This window comes from Rhinatrema bivittatum, chromosome 3 (assembly GCF_901001135.1).
Source record: "Rhinatrema bivittatum chromosome 3, aRhiBiv1.1, whole genome shotgun sequence".
Taxonomy (NCBI): Eukaryota; Metazoa; Chordata; class Amphibia; order Gymnophiona; family Rhinatrematidae; genus Rhinatrema; species Rhinatrema bivittatum.
The window spans coordinates 105,223,346-105,246,007 of record NC_042617.1 but is presented as its reverse complement, the minus strand read 5'-3'; the positions used below and the strand labels follow the sequence as shown (position 1 = coordinate 105,246,007).

At 44.2% G+C, this 22,662-nt stretch overlaps 1 protein-coding gene across 4 annotated transcripts in view; it reads right to left on the bottom strand.

Moving 5' to 3' along the window:
* MACROD2 (mono-ADP ribosylhydrolase 2) overlaps positions 1–22,662 on the bottom strand; it is a 2,649,380-nt gene that overhangs the window by 2,252,079 nt on the left and 374,639 nt on the right. The gene's annotated exons all lie outside the window — the stretch shown is intronic.

The following is a 22,662-nucleotide window of genomic DNA, read 5'->3' as shown; positions in this document are numbered from 1 at the left end:
CTTGCATGCGGACAAAGTCTGTGGCTGGCAGTTAGGATATATTCTTAGCAATGTCGATAGGATATTTTGGAAGACTGGATGGATAGGTTGGTCTTTTTCTGTCATCAATTTTATTAATTATCTAGACTATTATACCCCATTTTTCTGATTACAATAAAGATGGCTTATAACATTACACCTTAACAGTAATAGTAACATAGTATTTAAAAGCATGCAGCTTGACAAAAAAGATGACTGATCAGTCATAATACATACATTATACAAATAATTTAAAATCATATTGGATCTACTTAGACTACTAAATCACATATAAATAGGAAACCAGAAACATGGCAAACTAATCATTATATAGCCATCATGCTTAAAATATTTAATCACACCTAAAGAATAATTTTCAAATATCTCCATGTGGCCCCATATATGCACATATACGAGCATGCAGAGATCTGTATTTTATAATCTGCATATATCTGATCCGTATATCAGCCCTCCCACCATATGCACATTGGGGTAGATTTTAATAAAATACGCCCGCGTGTACTTTTGTTCATGCACCAGGCACGAGCAAGAGTACGCTGGATTTTAATAGATACGCGCGTAGCCGCGCGTATCCTTTAAAATCCGGGATCGGCGCGCGCAAGGCTGTGCAAAATTGACAGCCTGTGCGCGCTGAACCGCAAAGCCTGCCTCCATTCCTTCGGAGGGAACTTTCCTTCCACCCCCCACACCTTCCCCTCCCTAACCCACCTTCCCAGCCCGATCTAAACCACCCCCTATCTTTGTTTGAAGAGTTACGCCTGCCCGAGGCAGGTGTAACTCGCACACACCAGCTGCGCGATTCCCCGGCCCGGGAGCAGTTTCAGAGGCCTCGGCCACGCCCCCGAAATGCCCCCAGGCCGGAACCACGCCCGCGGCCCCGCCCCCGAACAACGCGCTACCGCAACATGCCCCCTGATACGCCCCTGACAAGCTCCCCCAGGAAAGCCCCGGGACTTACGTGCCTCCCAGGGCTTGCGCCCGCTGCTGAGCCTATTCAACATAGGCTCAGCGCGCGCAGGGGGAACTTGGGGCAGGTTTTCGGAGGGTACGCACGTATCTTACGCGGGTACGCCTTTGAAAATCTGTCCCATTATGTTTCAGTACAAGCAAATATTTGCAATGCATTGAAAGTAACTGCTTTCGCTACCTATTTTATAAACATAAGCACATATATTTTACATGCAAAAAAATATAACACATGTAAAACCCTGATTTATACATGGAAGTAGATATATTTTAAAATATGCGAATGTACTTTGTTATGACCGTCGATTGCAGACGGCTGCGACCGAACCAACTCACGTCATGTGTTGCCCTGCTCTCCTCTTCGGGTCAACTCGCAGCTCGGGCTAGCCACTACCGCCACATACCTCCGGCTTCTCAAGCTTCCTCGTGGCGGCTGGGGTGCCGCCGCCACCCATGCCGACTCTGGGCCTTCCTAGGCGTGCACATGCACACCACCGGGCCTCCCTTTGAAGGCCCAATGGCAGGAACCTCAGGGGCATCTCCAACTGATGATATCACAAGGTTGGGATTCATAAGCACCTCCCTCGCCCCTTGCTAGCTGACTTGGCAACTAGTTCCTTCGCTACTAGTGGTTGCTACCGTCTCCTCGGACTCGTGGTTCCTGTTTCGGATCTACCTGCAGCTCTGGATTCTGGCTTGGGTACCCGCTCCTCGGAGGCCTGCTCGCACTCTATTTGGGGACCTCATCTCCTGGCTGCCCTGCTCCTCGGTGTAGTCCCTGCGCCTTCCAGAGACCTTGCCTGCCAGCTTCCCTGCTCCTCGAGGTTGCCCCTCGAACTACCTTACTGCTTTGGAGACTTGACCCTGTGCTTCCCCGCTCCTCGGAGCAGTGCCTACATTCTACACCTGTGACTGTACCCTGCTCTTCCCCGCTCCTCGGGGCAGTGCCTACATTCTCACCAGTGACTGTACTCAGCACCTCCCCGCTCCTCGGGGCAGTGCCTACGTTCTACACCTGTGACTGTATTCTGCGCTCCCCGCTCCTCGGGGCAGTGCCTCACTTCTCTAACAAGAGATTCCATCATGCGCAGCCCCGCTCCTTGGGGCAGCTTACGTCACCACTTTGGAGATTCGACTCGGGCTTCCCCTCTCCTCGGGTCAGCCTACGTCATCATACCAGAGCCTCTCTAGCTACGCTGTCCTGCCCCTTTGGGACAGACTCTGCTGCATTCCTTCCTGTCTCGGGCTCGCCGCTCCTCGGGGCCTGCCTAGTGCTTCTCTGTTGGAGGCTCCTGCTCTGGTACGTGCATCTCCAGTGCTGCCTGAGTACTGTGGGTTTCCTCTGAACTGTGTCTCTTACCCCGCTCCTCGGGACCCCTCACGGTACTCTCTACAAGCTCCTGCAATCATGTGGCTGTGACACAGGACGCTCTACCTCTCTGCCACTGCTGTTGTATCTCCTCCCACAGCTGACCTTACCTCCCGACGGTGAGGACCTATGGGGCTCCTCCCCACAGGTGGTATCAACCCTCACCTCGGGCCAAGGGCCCACGAAACCCACGAATCCTAACATACTTGAAATCACCAGTTTGTCAATACTTCTACCAGTTCACCAAGATCCTCCTACTACTTCACCCTGAACTTTCCCAGTTCATCCAGATCTCCCATCCAAAAATAGCAGCAACAGATGAGTCTAGTTAATTAACAGGTGTAAAATTGCATGAATTATTTGTCTAATGTAGTCATGTAAATCTCTTATAAAATAGCAACTTATGCACGTATGTCTTCGCCCTACCCTGGAATGCCCCAAGACCACTCCTTTTTTTGTGCAGGTAAATGTGCACACGAAACCATAAATAAGCGCATACATCTGATGTTTATAAAATAACATGTACACAAAGACTAGTTACTTATATGCATATATACTAATTTTACAAATGTAATTCCTTTGAAAATGTAACTCAATAGGTAACAAGCACATAAATCAAAACGCACAAAAATCCCTCGTCTGGCAGCAAATTGTTAAATTCAGAGTATACATTGAAAATACACTTCGCCATAACCAATGTTTCCTGTAAACTCTGCACATGTGCACACATGCAGGTTATGAAAAAGCATAAACAAGAACACACACTGGGGTAGATTTTAAAAGGTTGCAAGCGGGCGTACATGTGCGCGCGATCCCCGGTACAGCAGCAAATATGGCCGCTGTGCCAGAAGCCTGACCCCGCCCCTGCCCCCAGACTGCCCCGCCCCTTTTTGCAAGCCCCGGGACTTACACGTGCCCGGGGCTTTACGTGCACCGCCGGGCCTTTTTAAAATAGGCCCGGCGCACGTAACCCTTTTGAAATCCGGCCCACTATGCAGAAGAAAAGGAAAACAGAGTGGTGTTTCAAAGAATAGAGCACACAAATTTATACATTGTGTTGTACATGAGAACGTTTTGTGCACACAGCCAACAAAAAATTAGAGGGAACACTGCATAACCCTATCTTATGCCCCCTCATATAAAAGTACTTATTTGCATACAATTATAATAGCATTAGCTATCCAAAAACCTAATAATCTATTTACCTTGATCAATATCATTCCAGGAAAGAAGTCTTCCATCCCCAAGGCCCCTAAAAAAGCTAGTTTAAAACAAATATGCTCTCTACTATACTAATTTCAAGTGGCAGCATACTCCACGGCCATGGGATTATACTAAAAAAGGCTGGTTTTGCATCCTCAGTAGACCTCATACTTGAGGGGAAGGAGTATCTTCAAAAGATTGTCATTTTGGGAACGCAGAGATCAGTAAGGGCTATAATTCACTAATTCTACCTGATGTACTGTGGAGCTAAATTCTACAAAGTTTTATAGCTCATAGTAAACACCATAAAAATAATCCTAGACACTACTGGAAGCCACGTTACTACATTATAGTTCTATAACATAGTTTGGAAGAAAAAGAAAATGACAGAAGATAAGGAACATAAAAGCCCATCAAGTCTGCCCAGTTTGATTCTTAGTATAATGGCATGGATCAGGGATGAAACAGATAGCATGTTTCAATGGATAAGGTCAAGCACTCTAATTACTATAACCAAAGAACAATGCATTTTTCTCATTTTCCACATGGCTAGGTTAAGAACCACCTGAGAGCTAGCAAGGACACCAGGATTAGAGGAGATCGCACATGCTTAGCTGCTAATAGACTTCCTGCTAATTCACACTTAAGAGAAAGTATGTGGGTGTTTCATATTTTGAGCAAGCCATACTAACCCAGATCAGAATAGTAATTTCAGATTAGAAGGAATTAGTTATTCATGCAAGATAAAATCCTCCAAGCAAGAGAAAAACAATAAAGTGGGTCCTACAAACACTGCAGCAGAAGACTTTTCTTGCACTAGGAAACTGATCATTTTCTGCAATGCTTCCAGGAGTATAAACATTACTGTTTCTGAATAAACTTCTGAAAACCAGACACTTCTGTACTACAGACTGTTCAAGGTCACTAATCACTCTTCTGGTTAAACAGGGAATAGAGTATAAGGTTTTTTGACTGCTAATCAAGAATTTTAGCTATAGGAGAACCATAATTCTACAGTAAATTTAAAATGATATAATGATTTAACATTTCTATAAACTTTGTATGTCCATCTTCCTCCCTCTCTATCCCAGTTCCATCTCTTAACTATCCATTTCTTCTTGATTCTATACAATTTTTCCCAATCTACCCCTCTCCCTTCTTTCTCTTTTCCTTCCACACTCTTTAATATCTCTCTCTTGCCCTCTCCAACCTGTCACCTTTCTTTCTCTTTCTTTCCTATGTCTTTCATCTTCTATTTCATTGTTGTCCAAATGACCTCAGATCTTGTGTAGTAAAGTGCTATTCTACTTCAGTCCTCCTCCAGTGCATCTAATATAAGGAAAACTAACCTGCCTTGAAATATGCAAGTTTCAAGGTAAGTCCCTCTTTGTAAAATCTGGAGGTGCCAACAGGATAGAAAAAGATTGATCCACTATTGTATTGCTAAAATATTTCTGTTTATAATCTGATACTGGAAACATTGTTTTATACATTTAATAACCATAATAAAAGTAATCAAATAAGAATGGAGAAAACTATGTACTCATTTCAATTATGTAAAAAGTTTGGAACTTTTTTTTTCATCCCATTATTTTTCTCAGTAATCCAAAAGCAATAGGACTTGCTAATGTCTTTAATCAGATCCAGATTGAAGGTGACAGCTCTTCTGCAATCCATTGTGTGCAGGGTGCTCTGGGGGTCCCCTTCCAAAATAAGGCAATAGTATATCTAGCTAGCAACAAGCATTGAGTTACAAAAATTATCTCAGCATCAGAAACAAACATCCTAGGGTCCTTCAAAAGGCCCAATAGTCCCAGCACTGGCATAAGAAATAAGTTCCAGTGCATACGATCTGAGATTATTGGAATCATTCTGGGTGATGATCTCTCTGCATGTTTATTCTCTGGTGGCTTTGACTATATTTTTTGTACTGCACCAAACTTTCTACGATAATTGTCTTTCTGTATGTGCTTGTAGAATCAAGCTTTTCAATGCTTTATTTTGCTATGTACATGCTTGATACCTAATGATTTATTTATTTCCAATATGTGTTCCATATGTTTAAATATAAAGTTTCAAAGAGAAAAATGTAAATCCATAAAAACCTTAGGCAAAATGTAGGATGTTTATGAAGCACCACTCTATTGTGATGAAACTTGGTATAAAGTGAATTTTACTAGGGCCTGAAGCTCTCCAACCCTGGGGGCTAAAGTGAAATCAACAAAAAGCAAACTTCCTGGTCAGATACTTTAGTTCACAAGAGTTCTGAGGCTCAACAATGGTTTTCATTGGCTGTGTTAAAACCAAGTTGAAGTCCCAAGGCATAATAGGAAGCTTCTAATGAAGCAAGACATACATGGCTCTCAAAACTAAGTGCTGTGCAGAAACAAGCTTACCACTGGAAGTCCTTTTTCTATTGGGGAAAAAAACATGTATTTTGGGCTCCTGACTCCTATATCTCCTGAAGGTTCAGGACAGATAAGAGCTAGAATAAAAGAGTGTTTGAAGCATCGCAGGTGTTCTTTAAAAACATCTACTGCCTCCTTAACCTTATTTCCAAAGAGATTTCCTCCTCTCCAAGGCTTGCTAACAAGCCCTTCCCACACATCTTTACATAGACCAGATAAAAACAACCAAAGATTCAGTTCACCTGCAGCCACTTCAGAGACCATGAATGCCATTTCAAAAACATCAAACACAAAAGAAATAAACTAATAGTGAAGCATTTCATCACGATCCTCTTGAGGGTAGTGGTCTGTGAATTCCTGTGCATTTTCCAAGATGGAGCACAAGTACCAGACTATGTAAGTCTGGTAGGATGCTATGCAGCACAGCATTCTGAAAATGCTTTTCTGAAGCAGTCCACGGTTTAATACTCATATCTTGGGGGCCCCAAGAAATGTGTCTTAGACGTCTTAACATGTTTCAAGGTGGATTAGAACCATCACAGACTGATACAGCAATAAGGGCTGGTCAAATCCCTCTGCTGCCTAGACCCTTAGTGTTTGCCTTCTTTTCAACTGAGGGTACAGTATGTGAGGTTTCCCAATTCTTTTTATGCATCTCTTGATAGAGAGGGTTTATGAGAACTGCAGACAATTCTTTTGGCACATCAAATTCTTTGACAAGTCTGATATGTGAAGCCCTGGACCCATCCACAAATTGCCTCTCAATTGGAATGTCTATACCTCAGCAAAAACTACCTTAGTCAATACCTGAACAAAATCTTAAAAAGAGAGGTTTTTTGGTTGAGACCTATTCTCTGCCTTTGGAGAAGAGGGGTCCAAGGACAGGTCAGGTGAGAATTCCTCTTCAAAATCAAATTCCTTTACACCTATCAAGGGACCTCCCATTATCTCTTACAGTTCTCAAAAACTGGTGGTGACAGCTAAGCCTGCAGCAATTCATCAATTGACCACCTTTTGGTGCTGATGGTCCATTCAAAGTGCCTCTTAGATCTCTTGATATGTCAAGAAAATGGAGAGGCTTCCCACTTTGAGATCATTGGACTCTAACTTGGCATGCTCATTGTCAACACTGATCTTTAACACTCAAAGTTCAATGTCAATGCAGAGATACTTGGTGCTCTCTGGGAGGCAGCAGTAGGCAAAGAGCTTGACAGTCTGAGTGGAGCTAATCCAGTTGCTGCACACTCTTCTTCTACATTTTTCACATGTTGAGTGACTGCTTCTGCTATACACATCTGAAGTTTCTCCATGAAGACTGAAGACTTCATGAGTCTCAGCAGGAGGGCTAAACTTCAAGATGTTTTGAGGATTGCCAAAAACAAAGTTGGCCATTGGGAGATTTGTGCATCAAACATCTTGAAAGGGAAATAAAGCTATCTTCCAAGTGAAGCCTATTTGTCACCTAGCACATTCCAGTATACCCTAACTCTTGAAGTCAAGCACCAAATAATAAGGCCACAAAAAAACCTTCATCTTCGATGAGCTCTTGGAGCCATTCTCTTCAGTTCCTTGCTTAAGCACATGGAGTCTGATGCTCTGCACAAACTGGGAGATCTGGATCTGTCTCTTTGTGTCTAGCTAAAGGCTTCAGTGCTAAAGGAGTTGTTGCATCCTTCAGGAACTTCTTGCCTCCAAGTTTTGGTGCAACTCCATGTTCCTTGTGCTTCTCTGACATGTTTGGCGCTACTTCAGTAAATATGGGCATCTTCTTCAAATCTTAATGGTGGGCAATAGTGACATCCTAGAGCAGATGCTGCAATGGGATATATCATGATCCTGTCCAAACACCTGTAGGAGTTTTTGTGATGGTCAGTATGGATATTTTCTGACTGCAATCTGGGAAAAACCTGTTCTTCCTTTCTGCCACTGCCTGAAAACTTAAAGGAAGAAATATTTTTTGAAAGATAGTGCCCCAAAGAATTAAAGAGGAGAAAACAACTGGAAGCTTGCCAGAAGTTGAAGTCATAGCCTAAGTGTGCCTGCTAACAAGAATGACAAAAAAAATACTAAAATCTATAAAACATCAAAATAATAAGACTACTAAAGGAAGGAGGAAAAAACACACTGACGTGAAAAAGGGATAAAATATAGTTAAAAGACTGCTGATAGAAAAACATGTCTGGTTACTGTCTAAGGTAAATAATGAAATGACATGCTACACAAGTGCAGTAATGAAGAAATTGACATATGCTAAGAGAAACTGCAAGAAATTTTTAAGATAGCTCTGGAATCATGTTCTGTGTCAGCTCCATCAGATAATATCTCCCCATGTGTGTGACTACAGTGACCTGCTTGCTGTCAGAAATTCCACTAAAGGAAAGAATAGTGGTATCTTAGAACCAGCAAGTAGCAGGATCCAAGTCAGTATGACTTTACTAGGACTCCATATTAAATAAATCTGACCAATTTCTTTGATTGGTTGACCAAAAAATTAAATCTGAAGTGTGTGCTGGATGTGGTATATTTGGATTTCAGCAAGATGTTTGATATTGACCCATTTAGAAAGCCCATAAACCAACTAAGCCACTTTCAGGTAGGCCCACATGTGGTTGGCTGGATTATAAACTAATTAAATCAGACAACAGAGGGTAGTCATTAATGGAGATACACTAGGAAAGAAGGATTATCAGTGGAGTACTTCAAAGATTGCTACTGAGGTCAGTACCACTCAACATTTTAGGAAGTGATATTGCAGAGATGTTAGTAGAAAAAGTTAGCCTTTTTGCAAATGACACAAAAATCTGCCACAGAGTGGACAAGCCAAGGAAGAAAACAAAATGAGTTATAATCGAAGGAAGCTTGAGCAGTGTTTGAGTTCCTGGCGGCTAAGTATCAATGCAAAAAAAGTGCAGACAGAGATGTGCATTTGGGATGCAGAAATCCAACAGAGCAAACATGATGAGGATGAAATACTGGTGTGTACCAAGAAGGAAAGAGATCTTAACGTGATCTTATCTGATGATCTCAAGTAACAAAACAATAAGAATGGACTGCAACAAAGTGATAAACCAGAGTTAGAAGAGTGCAAAGATGCATTGAAGAGATAAAAATAGAAGAAAATGTAAATATTGCATTGTTTAACCTCTCTCCCCTCTTCCAGTTCCAAGTTTATTTTCCCTGTTTCATTGTAACTTTCTCACACCTTTCAATTGATTCTCTGTATTTAAAGTTCAAATTTTTATTGGAAATTTGTATTACGTTACGCTATATTTTGCACACATTGTTATTTGTAAACCGGTTTGATGTGATCCCTATCATGAAACTCGGTATAACAAAAAATAATAAATAAATAAAATAAAAATGGAGATGATGATAAAGTCTGGAGGGAGAGCAGTTTCTTTCAGCAGGCAAGCAGCTGAGAAGCCAGATCTGAGCAAGAGATTAGTTGCCATTTGCAAGCAGGAATGGAGTAAAACGTGGGTGGAAGACCCACCTCAGTTGGTGGAAAGGAGAACAGCTGCTGCTGGCACACAAGAACGGAACCAGTTCCAGGCAGAACAGCTGTTTTCAGCAGGTGGGAAGGGAGCCAAACTGAAACAGAAAATGAGCTACTGTCAGAAGGCAGGCAAGAAGCCAACAAGGGTGGGCAGGTGGTTAGGAAGGAGGAAAAAAAACAGGGCTCAGACAAGACAGCAGCTGTTGTTGGAGGAAGAGGAGCAGCTGGGCCTCATCAGGTGATGAGCCACTGCTAGTAAGTAGCTACCACGAGTGATCAGGCAGTTAACCAATCCCAGGCAGGTGGATGAGGAGCCAGACTCAAGTGGGAGAGGAATGACCACTACTGCTGGGATTGCCTCCTGCTGCTAGTCACTACAGAGAAGAGGCTTGAGGTAATGGAAGAGAGCTAGAAAGAGAAGGGATGGTTACAGCAAAGAAAGTTAAAACAAAAGAGTAAAATAAGCACAAAAAAAACCCACAGGAAAAGAAAACAAAGGTTATAAAAATGCACACCATCTACCTTATAAATGGCCTGTGACCGACGGCCCGCAAATGCGCAGTAGAGCGCAGCTCTACTGCGCATGTGCGGGCAAGGACGTCGATCAGGAAAAAAAAAATGGCGGTGGGGCCGCAGGAGCGGGAGGAGAAGCAGCGGCGCCGCGCGCGCGCGGTGCCGCTGCTTCTCCTCCCCAGATCTGCCGGCAGATCTCGGGGGGGGGAGGGTGTCACTCCCGCGCCCCCCGAGATCTGCCGGCAGGAGCGGGAGGAGAAGCAGCGGCGCCGCGCGCGCGCGGTGCCGCTACTTCTCCTCCCCAGATCTGCCGGCAGATCTCGCGGGGGTCACTGCCGCGCGGCGGGAGTGACACCCCCCCCCGAGATCTGCCGGCAGGAGCGGGAGGAGTCAATGGAGCCGGGTGAGGGTTGCGGGAAGTCGCGCTTACGGCGCCGGGAGGAAATGGAGGTGGGTGAAGGGAGGGACTGAGTGGGAGGGAGGGAGAGGGGGACTGAGTGAGTGGGAGGGAGAGGGGGGACTGAGTGGGAGGGAGTGAGGGAGAGGAGGGAGTGAGGGAGAGGGGGGACTGAGTGAGGAGAGGGAGGGTGGAGAGGAGTGGGTGGGGGAGGGGGGTGGTGAAGAGTGAGGGGAGAGAGAATGAGGGGGAGGTGAGAGACAGAGGGATGTAGCCCGTTTTAACGGGCTTTACGGCTTGTAAAAAATATATATAAAGACATTTCTTTTGCCGGATATTGAAGTTTTCTTAAGAGATTTATTCCCCTGGTGATAATGCTTTTAAACAGGTCCACATGGGCAGGAAAGATGTGGAAACAACTGCATGGGCCAGAAGGAGGAGGCATCAAATCAGCCTGCATGTGCCGGAACTAGTTGGAGATACCTCACACAGGCCACAGGAAGAAAGAAGCATCAGTAGACAATAAATCAGCCCAGTGGCAGCCACTTAGAGGCTTGCAGGAATGGGCCTAGTGCAGGAAGTTACTAGGTAATACATTTAAAACTAATAAGAGAAAATATTTTTTTACTCAACGCATAATTAAACTCTGGAATTCATTACCAGAGGATGTGGTGAAAGCTATTAATGCAGCTGCATGTATCTATTTATATGGAAAACACATCCTTATTATACTGCTGTACGACCTTAATATCTTGGTGTTGATGTACTTGGTTTTCTCTTTTTGAGATGGGGATGATCCCCCACCTCGGTTGGATTTGTCAGATGTAGGTGTTTTTCTACATTCAATAAACAGATTTAAAAAAAAAAAAAGGTTTGGCCAAATTCCTGGAGGAAAAGGTTATTACACAGTAATGAATAAAGTGCAGAACGAAGTAAGAGTCCACAAAGTAATTCTAATATAATGTAGAAAATGCTTTTACTTGGTGGTAGCAACTCCAAAACTTCAGTGCCTTACAGATTCTTAGCAGGTCCCCCGACACTCCTGGACACTTTCAATTAAAAATTTCATCAGATTTAAAAATTTCTGCTCTGTCCCTCTCGACGCAGCCTCCCGGCGAAACACAGGTTCCGTGTCAGGTGCCCTGCTAAGAATCTGTAAGGCACTGTTTAAAGTTTGTTGAGTTGCTACCACCAAGGAAAATCATTTTCTACATTATACTAGAATTACTGTGTGGACTCTTACTTCGTTCTGCACTCTATTCATTACTGTGTATTATTCAAGTGCAGCACTTGCTCTCCTTTGTTGTTTGTGGAAAAGGTTATTAACCATTATTAAGGTAGAGTTGCGGAAATCCACTGCTTATTCTTGGGATAAGCAGCTTTAAATCTATCTATCCCTTCAGATCCTCCTAGGTACTTGTGTCCTAGATTGGCCACTGTTGGAAACAAGATATTGGGCTTGATGGACTTTTGGCCTGACACAGTATGGCAAGTGTTATGTTCTTCTGCAATGCTGGGGTACAGCCTGGGAAGGATGGTGGAAGAGGGAGAGAATTTGGGTCTTGCCTGGGAAGGAGGAAAGTAAGCTAGACCAAGTTTGCATACCATAAACAATTTTCTCTGTAGACAACAGGATGAATTTGCCAAACAGACCCTTCTCTCTTAGCTCATAAAGGTTTTCCTCTACTGAACATGTGCAGAAGTTCCAGTATCTGCATTGCATGAGACTCAAAGGTGAAGGAGAGGCTGATGAGGACAAAGCAAAATTGCTTAAAAATATTTCTGTTCGGTGTTCACTATGGAACAGGACCACATAAAGCAAGCACAAATAAGATTGGAAGTGAGGTAAACCTCATTCAATTTTCATAATAGTGTGTTCATGAGAAGCTAACTAAACTTAAAGTAGATAAGGCAATGGGACCAGATGGGATACATCCAAAGGTATTAAGGGAAATTAGAGATGTCCTGGCAGATCCACTAGCTGAACTTTTCAATGTTTCTTTACAGTCTGGAGTAGTTCTAGAGGACTGGAAAAGGGCAGATTTGGTTCCTATTCCTAAAAGTGAATGTAAGGAGGAGGATGGGAAATACAGGCCAGTTAGTCTGACCTCTGTGGTGAGAAAACCAATGGAATTTCTGCTAAAACAGAGGATAGTGCAATTTTTAGAATCCAATGGATTGTAAGACCCAAGGCAGCAAGGTTCTACCAGAGGTAAGTCATTGGTGTGGCGGTTACTACCCTTAACCAATAAGTCTTTATGCTATTGATGCAACTCCATCATTGCTCTCTGCTTCAACAGCTGGGGGAAAAGAGGAAAAGGGGAATTACATTCAGACAGCAACCAACAAGGACATTGAATTGCAAAGTCTGGGAAAATAAGCATAGGAGTAACTTACTGATACAGTGGTTACTACCCTTATCCAATAAGCCTTAATGCTGTTGATGCAACCCCAACATTGCTCTCTGCTTCAATGGCAAGAGATAACAGGGAATTGGACTCAAACAACAACCAACAAGGGCCCTGACTTTGACAGTCGGGGAAACTGATAATTATAAAGGTGGCTTGTATGGCCAGCAGTTACTACCATAAGCTTGTTGGGCAGACTGGATGGACCATTTGGGCCTTTTCTGCAGTTGTTTCTATGTTTCTATGTCAGACAAATCAGTTTCTTTGAGTGGGTACCCAAAGAGTTAGACCAAGAAGGAGCACTAGTCATATATACATAGATTTCAGTAAGGCCTTTGACACAGTTCTGCACAACTACTAAATAAATGGTTTACTCTTATTATGGATCCTAGAGAGAATGACTGGGTTAGAAACTGGCTGAGTGGGAAGCAACAAAGGGTGGTGGTAAATGTGGTTTTCTCTGAGGAAGGGGGTTGTTTCTAGTAGGGTGCATCAGGGATCGGTTTTTGAACTGGTGCTTTTCAATATTTTTTGTGAGCAACATAATGGAAGGATTATCAGGAAAGGTTTGTCTTTTTGCCAATGATACCAAAATCTGTAACAGGGTGGACAGCCAGGAAGGTTTGGAAAACATTATGAGGGATCTAGTATAGTTCAAGGAATGGTCCAAGATCTGGCAACTATGATTTAATGCTAAAAAATGTAGAGGAAAGAATTTAGGATGCAAAAACCCAAGGGAAAAGTACAGTACTGGAGGTGAAATTCTTCTAAGCACAAAGGAAGGGCGGGATCTGGGGGTAATTGTATCTGATGATCTTAAGGTGGCCAAACAGGTGGATAAAGCGATGGTAAAACTCAAATGAGTGAGGTAATCAAATTTGCAGATGATACAAAAATATTCAGAGTAGTTAAATCACAAGCGGATTATGATAAATTACAGCAGGACCTTGCGAAACTGAAAGATTGGGCATCCAAATGGCAGATGAAATTTAATATGGCCAAGTGCAAGGTGTTGCATATAGGGAAAAATAACCTTTGCTGTAGTTACACGATGTTAGGTTCCATATTAGGAGCTAGCACCCAGGAAAAAGATCTGGGCATCATAGTGGATAATAAATTGAAATCGTCGGCTCAGTGTGCTGCAGCAGTTAAAAAAGCAAATAGAATATTAGGAATTATTAGGGAGGGAATGGTGAATAAAACGGAAAATGTCATATTGCCTCTGTATCGCTCCATGGTGAGACCGTGCCTTGAGTATGTGTACAATTCTGGTTGCCGCATCTCAAAAAAGATATAGTTGCACTGGAGAAGGTTCAGAAGTGGGACCAAAATAATAAAGGGGATGGAACAGCTCCCCTATGAGGAAAGGGTAAAGAAGTTAGGGCTGTTCAGCTTGGAGAAGAGACAGCTAAGGGGGGATATGAAAGAGGCTTTTAAAATCATGAGGGGTCTAGAAAGGGTAAAGGTGAATCGGTTATTTATTCTTTCAGATATTAGAAGGACTAGGGGGCACGCCATAAAGTTAGCAAGTATCACATTTAAAACTAATTGGAGAAAATTATTTTTCCTTCAATGCACAATTAAGCTCTGGAATTTGTTGCCAGAGGATGTGGTCAGTGCATTTAGTGTAGCTGGGTTTAAAATAGATTTGGATAAGTTCTTGAAGGAGAAGTCCATTAACTACTATTAATCAAGATGACTTAGGGAATAGCCACTGCTATTACTGGCACCAATAACACGGGATCTACTTAGTGTTTGGGTACTTGTCAGGTACTTGTAGCCTGGAATGGCCACTGTTGGAAACAGGATGCTGGGCTCGATGGACCTTTGGTCTGACCTAGTATAGTAATTTCTTCTGTTTTTATATATTCAGTCTGCTAGCCAATTCGACTGTTGTTATTATGTGTGTTTTGGTGAATCCTTGGGTGCTGTGGAGATGACCACCTCCACGGGGAGGAGCCCCATGAGGAGCCACAGCACTGGGCTAGACTCTTACAACACAAACACACAGAAATATTCTATATTTTAACTGCTTGATGATAGCCAGCAGGTAGCAGTAGTGAGGCAGTCAGTAGTTGCAGTCTCAGGGACTTCGGCAGAGGGAGCTCTTCTCTCCCAGATGACATCAGGAGGTTCCGCAGTAGGTCTCCCAGCAAGGAGATACTGTGGATGACATAGACAGAGTTATTGTACTCACTAGGTGTTGCTGTTGATATGCGATTCCACCAGATAAGTTGTAGAAGGTACAGGCACCGAGGCAGGGAGAGCAGACCCTCGAGGAGCGAGTACCTGTTCCCTGAAAGGCACCTGAAATAAAGCAGAGGGCCCCCGAGGAGCGGGTACCCAGGTTAGCAATAACCCCAAAGGGCAGAGAGAGAGAGCTTCCTGCGGCAGCATGGAAGCGGCAGAGTAGCATAGACAGGAACGGATTCGAGTCCTTGCTAACTCGGGGAGCTAGCAAATGAATGAAGGTAATATACCCGGATGGCATGATGTCAGCATGAGGGAACGCCCTTGAGGTTCGCGTCAAGGGTGGTACAAAGAAGTGGGTTGCGCGCGCACGCACCCTAGTAGATACCTGGGAGGAGCAATGGCGGGAGGCTGCACCATAGCCGTTCCGGGGATGCCAGAGAGGTCGGCTTGTAGATGCGGCAGTAGCCATCTTGCCCAGGTAAGCGGGAGGAGCCGAGATTAAGGTGAGGCAAGCAGGGCGAAGCCGTCGAAGACCGACGGACGCAACAGTACCCCCCTTCAAAGGGCGTCCACGCTGTTTCCTACCAGGTCTTAGTTTTTGAGGATGCAAGTGATGGAAGTCCCATAGTATCTCTTTATCCAGGATATTAGACATTGGTGTCCAAGAGTTTTCTTCAGGGCGATACCCTTCCCATGACAGGTATTTCCATACTCTGCCTCATCTTCTCACATCAAGAACTGCGTCTACTTTATATTCTATGTCTTCTTCTGCATCTACAGGTGTTACTTCTGGTATCTTGTTGGAGAACTCACTAAGGATCAATGGCTTCAATAGTGAGACGTGGAATGCATTGTGGATCTTTAAAGTGGATGGTAGCTTCAGACTGTAAGCGAGATTGCCCATTCGTCGGAGAATGGGAAAAGGTCCAATGAAGCGAGGAGCGAACCGAGCTGAAGGAAGTTTCAGTCTTAAGTGCTTAGTGGAAAGCCAGACTTTGTCACCAGGCTTGAAGTCTGGAGCCTTGCAGTGATGAGCATCATATCCTTTCTTTGCTCAAAGTCCTGCTTTAACAAGCATCTCTTTTGTTTGAGTCCAAAGTTGATGGATATCTTTGGCAGTGGTTTGAGCTGCTGGGGACGACACTGATAGCGGAAGTGGCAGTGGTGGTAGTGGTAGTCGTCCGTAGACCACTTAAAATGGTGTTGATCCAGTGGATGTTGCTTGATGATAATTTATGGCAAATTCTGCCCAGGGTAACAGTTCACTCCAATCATTCTGGCGTGTGTTCACGTAGGCACAAATGAACTGTTTGAGTGTCCTGTTCATCCTTTCTATTTGCCCGTTGGATTGAGGATGATATGCGATGTGAAGTCGAGGGCAATATCGAACTTCTTACATAGTGCCTTCCAGAAGTTAGCCGTGAATTGGGCTCCACGATCGGAGACTATATGCTTAGGCAAGCCATGCAGGTGGAAGATGTGCTGAATGAATAACTTGGCGAGCTTCATGGCGGTGGGTAAGCCTGGGAGAGCCACAAAATGTGCCATCTTCGAGATCCTATCTACGGTTACCCATATGGTGTTCTTTCCTCCTGAAGATGGTAAATCTACCACGAAGTCTGTGGCAATATGTGTCCATGGTTCTTCTGGCACAGGCAAGGGCTGGAGTAGACCCCATGGGCAACCCGGAGGCGTCTTCTGCTTAGCACAGTTTGCGCAGGAAGCAACGTAGGAGAAAGTGTCTTCCTTCATGGTGGGCCACCAGTAAAAGGTTTGAAGTTTAGATAGGGTTCTCCGCTGACCAGTATGTCCTGAAAGTTTGAAGTCATGGGCCCAAGCCAATAACTTTTTTCTGAGGTTCTTGGGTACGATAGTCTTCCCTGCAGATACAGAGTGGGTAGCTGCCAATATGACTTCTCTGGATCAAAGATGTGTTGCAGTTCTTCTGGTACATCCTCAGAGAGGAATGAGCGAGATAGTGTCAGCTCTGATATTCTTATCTCCAGGGTGGTACTTAAGTACAAAGTTGAATCTGTTGAAAAACAGAGACCATCTCGCTTGCCTATCATTCAGGCGCTGTGCATGGTGAAGGAACTCCAGATTCTTATGGTCTGTGAAAAAAGTTACTTGATGTTGCGCTCCTTCGAGCCAAGTGCACCATTCTTCGAATGCCATCTTTATAGCCAGGAGCTCCTTATCTCCAATTCCGTAATATTTCTCTGCAGGAGAGAAGCGACGGGAGAAAAATGAGCAGGGCTGTTGCATCCTTTGAATCACCAGCCTGGCTTAATACTGCCCCTACGCCAACGTCAGAGGAATCGACCTCCACGATGAAAGGCTTGGAGGGGTCTGGGTGTCGAAGACACGGCTTGCTTAAAAAGGCATCCTTTAGTTTCTGGAATGCAGTTATAGCCTCTGGAGACCAACTGGCAGCATTGGCACCTTTCTTCGTCATAGCGGTAAGCGGCACTGTGAGAGAAGAGTAGCTCTTAATGAAGGGCCTGTAATAGTTGGTGAAACCTAAGAAGCGTCTGAGAGCTTTTAACCCGGTGGGTTGCGCCCATTTCTTGATACTCTCTAGCTTCTGTGGATCCATTTGAAAGCCTTGATTGGAGACGATGTAGCCTAAGAAAGGCACTGAGTCTTTGTGAAATTCACATTTGGATAGCTTGGTGTAGAGAAGGTTCTCACGGAGCCTCTGTAGTACTCTCTTAACATCCTCTTGATAAGTGGTCATGTCTTGAGAAAATATTAAGATATCGTCCAAGTAAATAACAACACACTTATAGAGGAGGTCCTGGAAAATGTCGTTCATTAAATTTTGAAAGACAGCCAGGGCGTTGCACAGGCCGAAAGGCATCACTAGATATTCAAAGTGGCCGTCTCAAGTGTTGAAGGCCGTCTTCCACTCATCGCCATCTCGAATGCGAAGTAAATTGTAAGCTCCTTCATAATCATGTGGCCTTGGCTGTCTTCAGTATCCAATACCCTTTTCTCTCTGCCTTGCTGTCAAAGCAGAAATCAATGTTACAACTGTGTCAAAATCTTCAAGGCTAATTGGTTAAGGGTAGTGATCCCCTATGCCAGAGCTTTCCAAACTGTGTCGCGACACGTTAGTGTGTCGCCTGCAGTGTGCAGGTGTGTCACGCAAGCCCGGTCAACTCCAACGCGAGTTTGGGCCTTTTTTTCTAGCAATTCACTTTTTTTTTTTTTTCAGTTCGTTACTGTCAATCGTGGTTTTTTTGGGCTTGGTGGGTGGGACTTGAGCCCAGCTGTCCCTGTCATTGGCTGCTGCTGCCGATAAGGCCTGGCCACGAGGAGTACTGTCTGCAAGCAACAGTGTCTGGTGATCCTGGAAGGTGTTATGCACCATGGCAGGCTTGAACCCTGAAGGGAGTGAAGCACTTAACTGGCAACAATCAAAAAGAAGAGGTACATGAGTATGGGGGACAGAAGTGCTGGAGGGGGGAGAGATGAGTGTGTGGGGGACAGACATGTGCTTGGGCTTGGTTTTTTTTTTTTTGGAAAATAGTGCTTGCTTTTTCATGAAACATTGGCAACAATCAAAAAGAAGAGGTACATGAGTGTGGGGGCCAGACATGTGCTTGGGGGGGGGGGGAGAAATGAGTGTGTGGGGGCCAGACATGTGCTTAGGGGGGAGAGATGAGTGTGTGGGGGACTGACATGTGCTTGGGGGGGGAGAGAGAGATGAGTGTGTGGGGGACAGACATGTGCTTGGGCTTGTTTTTTTGGAAAATAGCTCTTGTTTTTTCATGAAACACTGGCAAGAATCAAAAAGAAGAGGTACGGGGGCGGAGTTAAGATGGCCGCCGGACTGCTTAGGTCGGCGTGAGACTTCTTGGCTAAGAGAAAAAAAACTTATTTTTCCTGCAAAATTTTACCTGAAATGGGGAGGAAGCGAAAATCGAGGGGACAGTATCCTGCACTGACCCCCGGGACGCCCATAACCGGTCCAATGGACTCTCACATGCGTCGCAGCGAAATTGGAGCGGGGCAGCAGCCGTTGGAGAGTGGGGGAGGAGAAGCTGAGCTCCCTGCTCTCCCGGGCTCAACATCTTCGTTTAGCTCCGCAGAGAGGACCCCCCCGGTAAATCCTGCGGTTGCAAGGAGAGCCTCATCGGAGGTGTTTGTACCTCAGGACCGAAGTGTTATGGGGACAAGCCTGTCAGGACCGGGTGAGACTCTAGCTGCAACCCAGAGCCCGCTGGAATCAACAGGGCTAACCGGAGTGGAAAGGGGAGGAATACAGGAACCCGTTGGAGCGAGCGAAGTAAACGGAACTGAAACAACAGCAGAAATCCCTCCTCTGGTAAGACCTATGACTTTCTCATTAGAAACGCTGTGGGAGGCTATAAATGATATGAGAAATTCTATTCTCCAGCAATTAATTCCGGTAACGGAGCAAGTTAAACAGCATGACCTAAAAATTGAAGTGGTCTCAAACGAATATGTACAAATGGGAAATCAGATATCAGCGATAAGAACTGAGTTGGACAAAGTACAACAAAATCAAGTGGTAATTCTCAAAGAAAGGCATAGTACAGCTTTAAAGATGGAAAGTCTGGAAAATTTGGTTAAAAGCAGAAATCTGCGATTTATTAATTTTCCTCAGTTACCTATGAGATCCCCTAGAGAGGTCTTTACGAGTTACCTAAAAGATTTTCTTAAAATCCCAGATTCTGCGTTACCACCAATAATCAAGATATTCTATCTGCCTAAAGCAAGAACATTACTGGGAGAACAAGGAGGAGAAGTTGAAACTTTGAGACCTGTAACTAGTCAACCTCCGGAATTGGATTTATCAGCAATCCTTGAGACATCAGATTCAGAGATGGCCGTCCCTGCAACTCTTATAGTGACTTTGGCACTAGAGACAGACAGGGAATGGCTTTTGAAATTAGTATTGAGGAATCGGAATGTAAATTATTTGGGCTGTAGAATACGTGCATTCCCAGATGTATCTAGAGAAACTCAGAAGAAGAGAAAGGCTTTTCTGCTGCTAAGACCACAAGTTGATTTATAGGAGGAAATTTCCTTTTGAAATTCCCGTGCAAATGTGTAGTCAAATACCTAGGGAATACCTACGTATTTTTTGATCCTCCGCAGCTGACCCAATTTTTAATTGGGAAAAAACCGTTGACTCCAGTAGCCCCCATGGAATCTTGTATGGATACCCCTAGTCTCTCATGAATGGATAAATGTTCGTTGTAACAGTCTGGAATTACTTTAAAAATTATTGTTATTATTTCTTTAGGTTGTGGATACTCACCCCCCCCCCAAATAAGGGGACTTAAATGTTAGAGAATGGGAATTTAAAATATTTTTCTTGTATGATGTATAACCAAATGTGGTATTTTGTTTGTGTATACCCTCTCTACTTTTCTTTTTCAAGTTTCATCTTGATAAATATTTGTAAAATTGCATAAATAAAAAAAAAAATAAAAAAAAGAAGAGGTACATGAGTGTGTGCGGCCAGACATGCGCTTGGGGGGGGAGAGAGATGAGTGTGTGGGGGCCAGACATGTTCTTGGGGTGGGGGAGAGAGATGAGTATGTGGGGGACAGACATGTGCTGGGGGGGGAGATATTAGTGTGTGCGGCCAGACATGTGCTTGGGATGGGGGACAGACAATTTGTTTTATTGTTACTCATTATTATTATTCATTATTGTTACTCATTATTGTTACTCATTATTGTTTTATTATTTATGTGAATAGGGGGGGACAGACAATTTGTTTTATTATTGTTACTCATAAATTATAACAATAACATTAATCTTGGAATATTATATATTTTTTATATAAATGAGAGGTTTTCATGAGATAGGTTGTGTCATGAAACATTTTATTTATGTATATATTTAAGGAAACACATAAATTGTCAAAATACGTTTCATTCGTTTAACCTTTAACCTCTGGTTTGCTAGTAGACTGAATTACTGTGTCATGAAATTATGTTTGTCTAAAAAGTGTGTCACCAACACGAAAGGTTTGGAAAGCTCTGCCCTATGCCTTCTGGTTAAGGGTAGTAACTGCTGCTCCATGCAGGTTACACCAATGCATCCTTTTCTTCATTATCATCCTCAAGCCTTTAAGGATCCACAGTGTTTATCCCATTCCCTTTTGAATTCATTTACTGTTTTCGTCCTCCTCTTCTGGAAGGGCATTCCAGGCATCCGCCACCTTCTACAATGTCTAAAGAAAGAACCAAGGGGGTAAATCTATCATCAGTGAAACTTACAGAGAAAATAAACTAAATAAAGTTATTATAGAGATTAATATTATTTACTTGTACCAGGCAGTAATCCACCACTCTAATCCAAAAGGTTTATAAAAGACTTAAAAAAAAATAAAAGGAAGAAAAAAAATACATAATGGTTAATATAACCTAAATTGTTCTAATCAAATATTAGACGTTACTTAACATACTCTAAGGAATCTATAATTTATGAGGTTAAAATTAAAAATGTATTTTAAAAGGTTAACCCTAGTAATAATGTAAAAAGTAAATATCCATCAATCTGAGCAGTTACTGCATAATAATACAAACTTAAGGCTCATTACAAAGACAACATGCTGTATTCTATCCACTGTTTCTCATTTCATGCTCTTCTGTTATCTAATTCTCACACCACACACACGTGGAAATCATATCTAACTCTATGCAAGAATGACTTCCTTGATGACAATCTAACCTTTTAAAACATTTGATTCCACTATCTGACAGAAGAAAAAAATTTGCCTGTCATGTTCTGGGTTGGGGGAAAGAACCCTCAGTTCATGTCAGTTCAAAAAACACTAATAGCTGCAAAGCTGTCAAATACATACTGACAACCTATGCTATTATTTAACATTCCTACACAACTTATCATTCATAGCATGTTTCTCCATACATGACATATGATTTTCATGTTTTATGTGCAAATAGGGGTAGATTTTCAGAGCCCTGCTCGCCTAAATCCGCCCAAAACCGGGCGGATTTAGGTGAGCAGGGCCCTGCGCGCCGGGAAGCCTATTTTACATAGGCCTCCCGGCGCGCGCAGAGCCCCGGGACTCGCGTAAGTCCCGGGGTTCTCGGAGGGGGGCGTGTCGGGGGCGTGTCGGGGGCGGGCCCGGTCGTCGCGGCGTTCCGGGGGCGTGTCGGCAGCGTTTTGGGGGCGGGTACGGGGCGTGGCTACGGCCCGGGGGCGTGGCCGCGCCCTCCGTACCCGCCCCCAGGACGCGGCCCGGCGCGCAGCAGGCCCGCTGGCGCGCGGGGATTTACGTCTCCCTCCGGGAGGCGTAAATCCCCCGACAAAGGTAAGGGGGGGGTGTAGACAGGGCCGGGCGGGTGGGTTAGGTAGGGGAAGGGAGGGGAAAGTGAGGGGAGGGCAAAGGAAAGTTCCCTCCAAGGCCGCTCCGATTTCGGAGCGGCCTTGGAGGGAACGGGGGGAGGCAGCGCGGCTCGGCGCGCGCAGGCTATACAAAATCGATAGCCTTGCGCGCGCCGATCCAGGATTTTAGTGGATACGCGCGGCTCCGCGCGTATCTACTAAAATCCAGCGTACTTTTGCTTGAGTCTGATGCGCAAGCAAAAGTAGGCTGTTCGCGCGCCTCTTAAAATCTACCCCATAATTCTTAACAGCTCTTCATAAAGGTTTCTGCCAGTCAT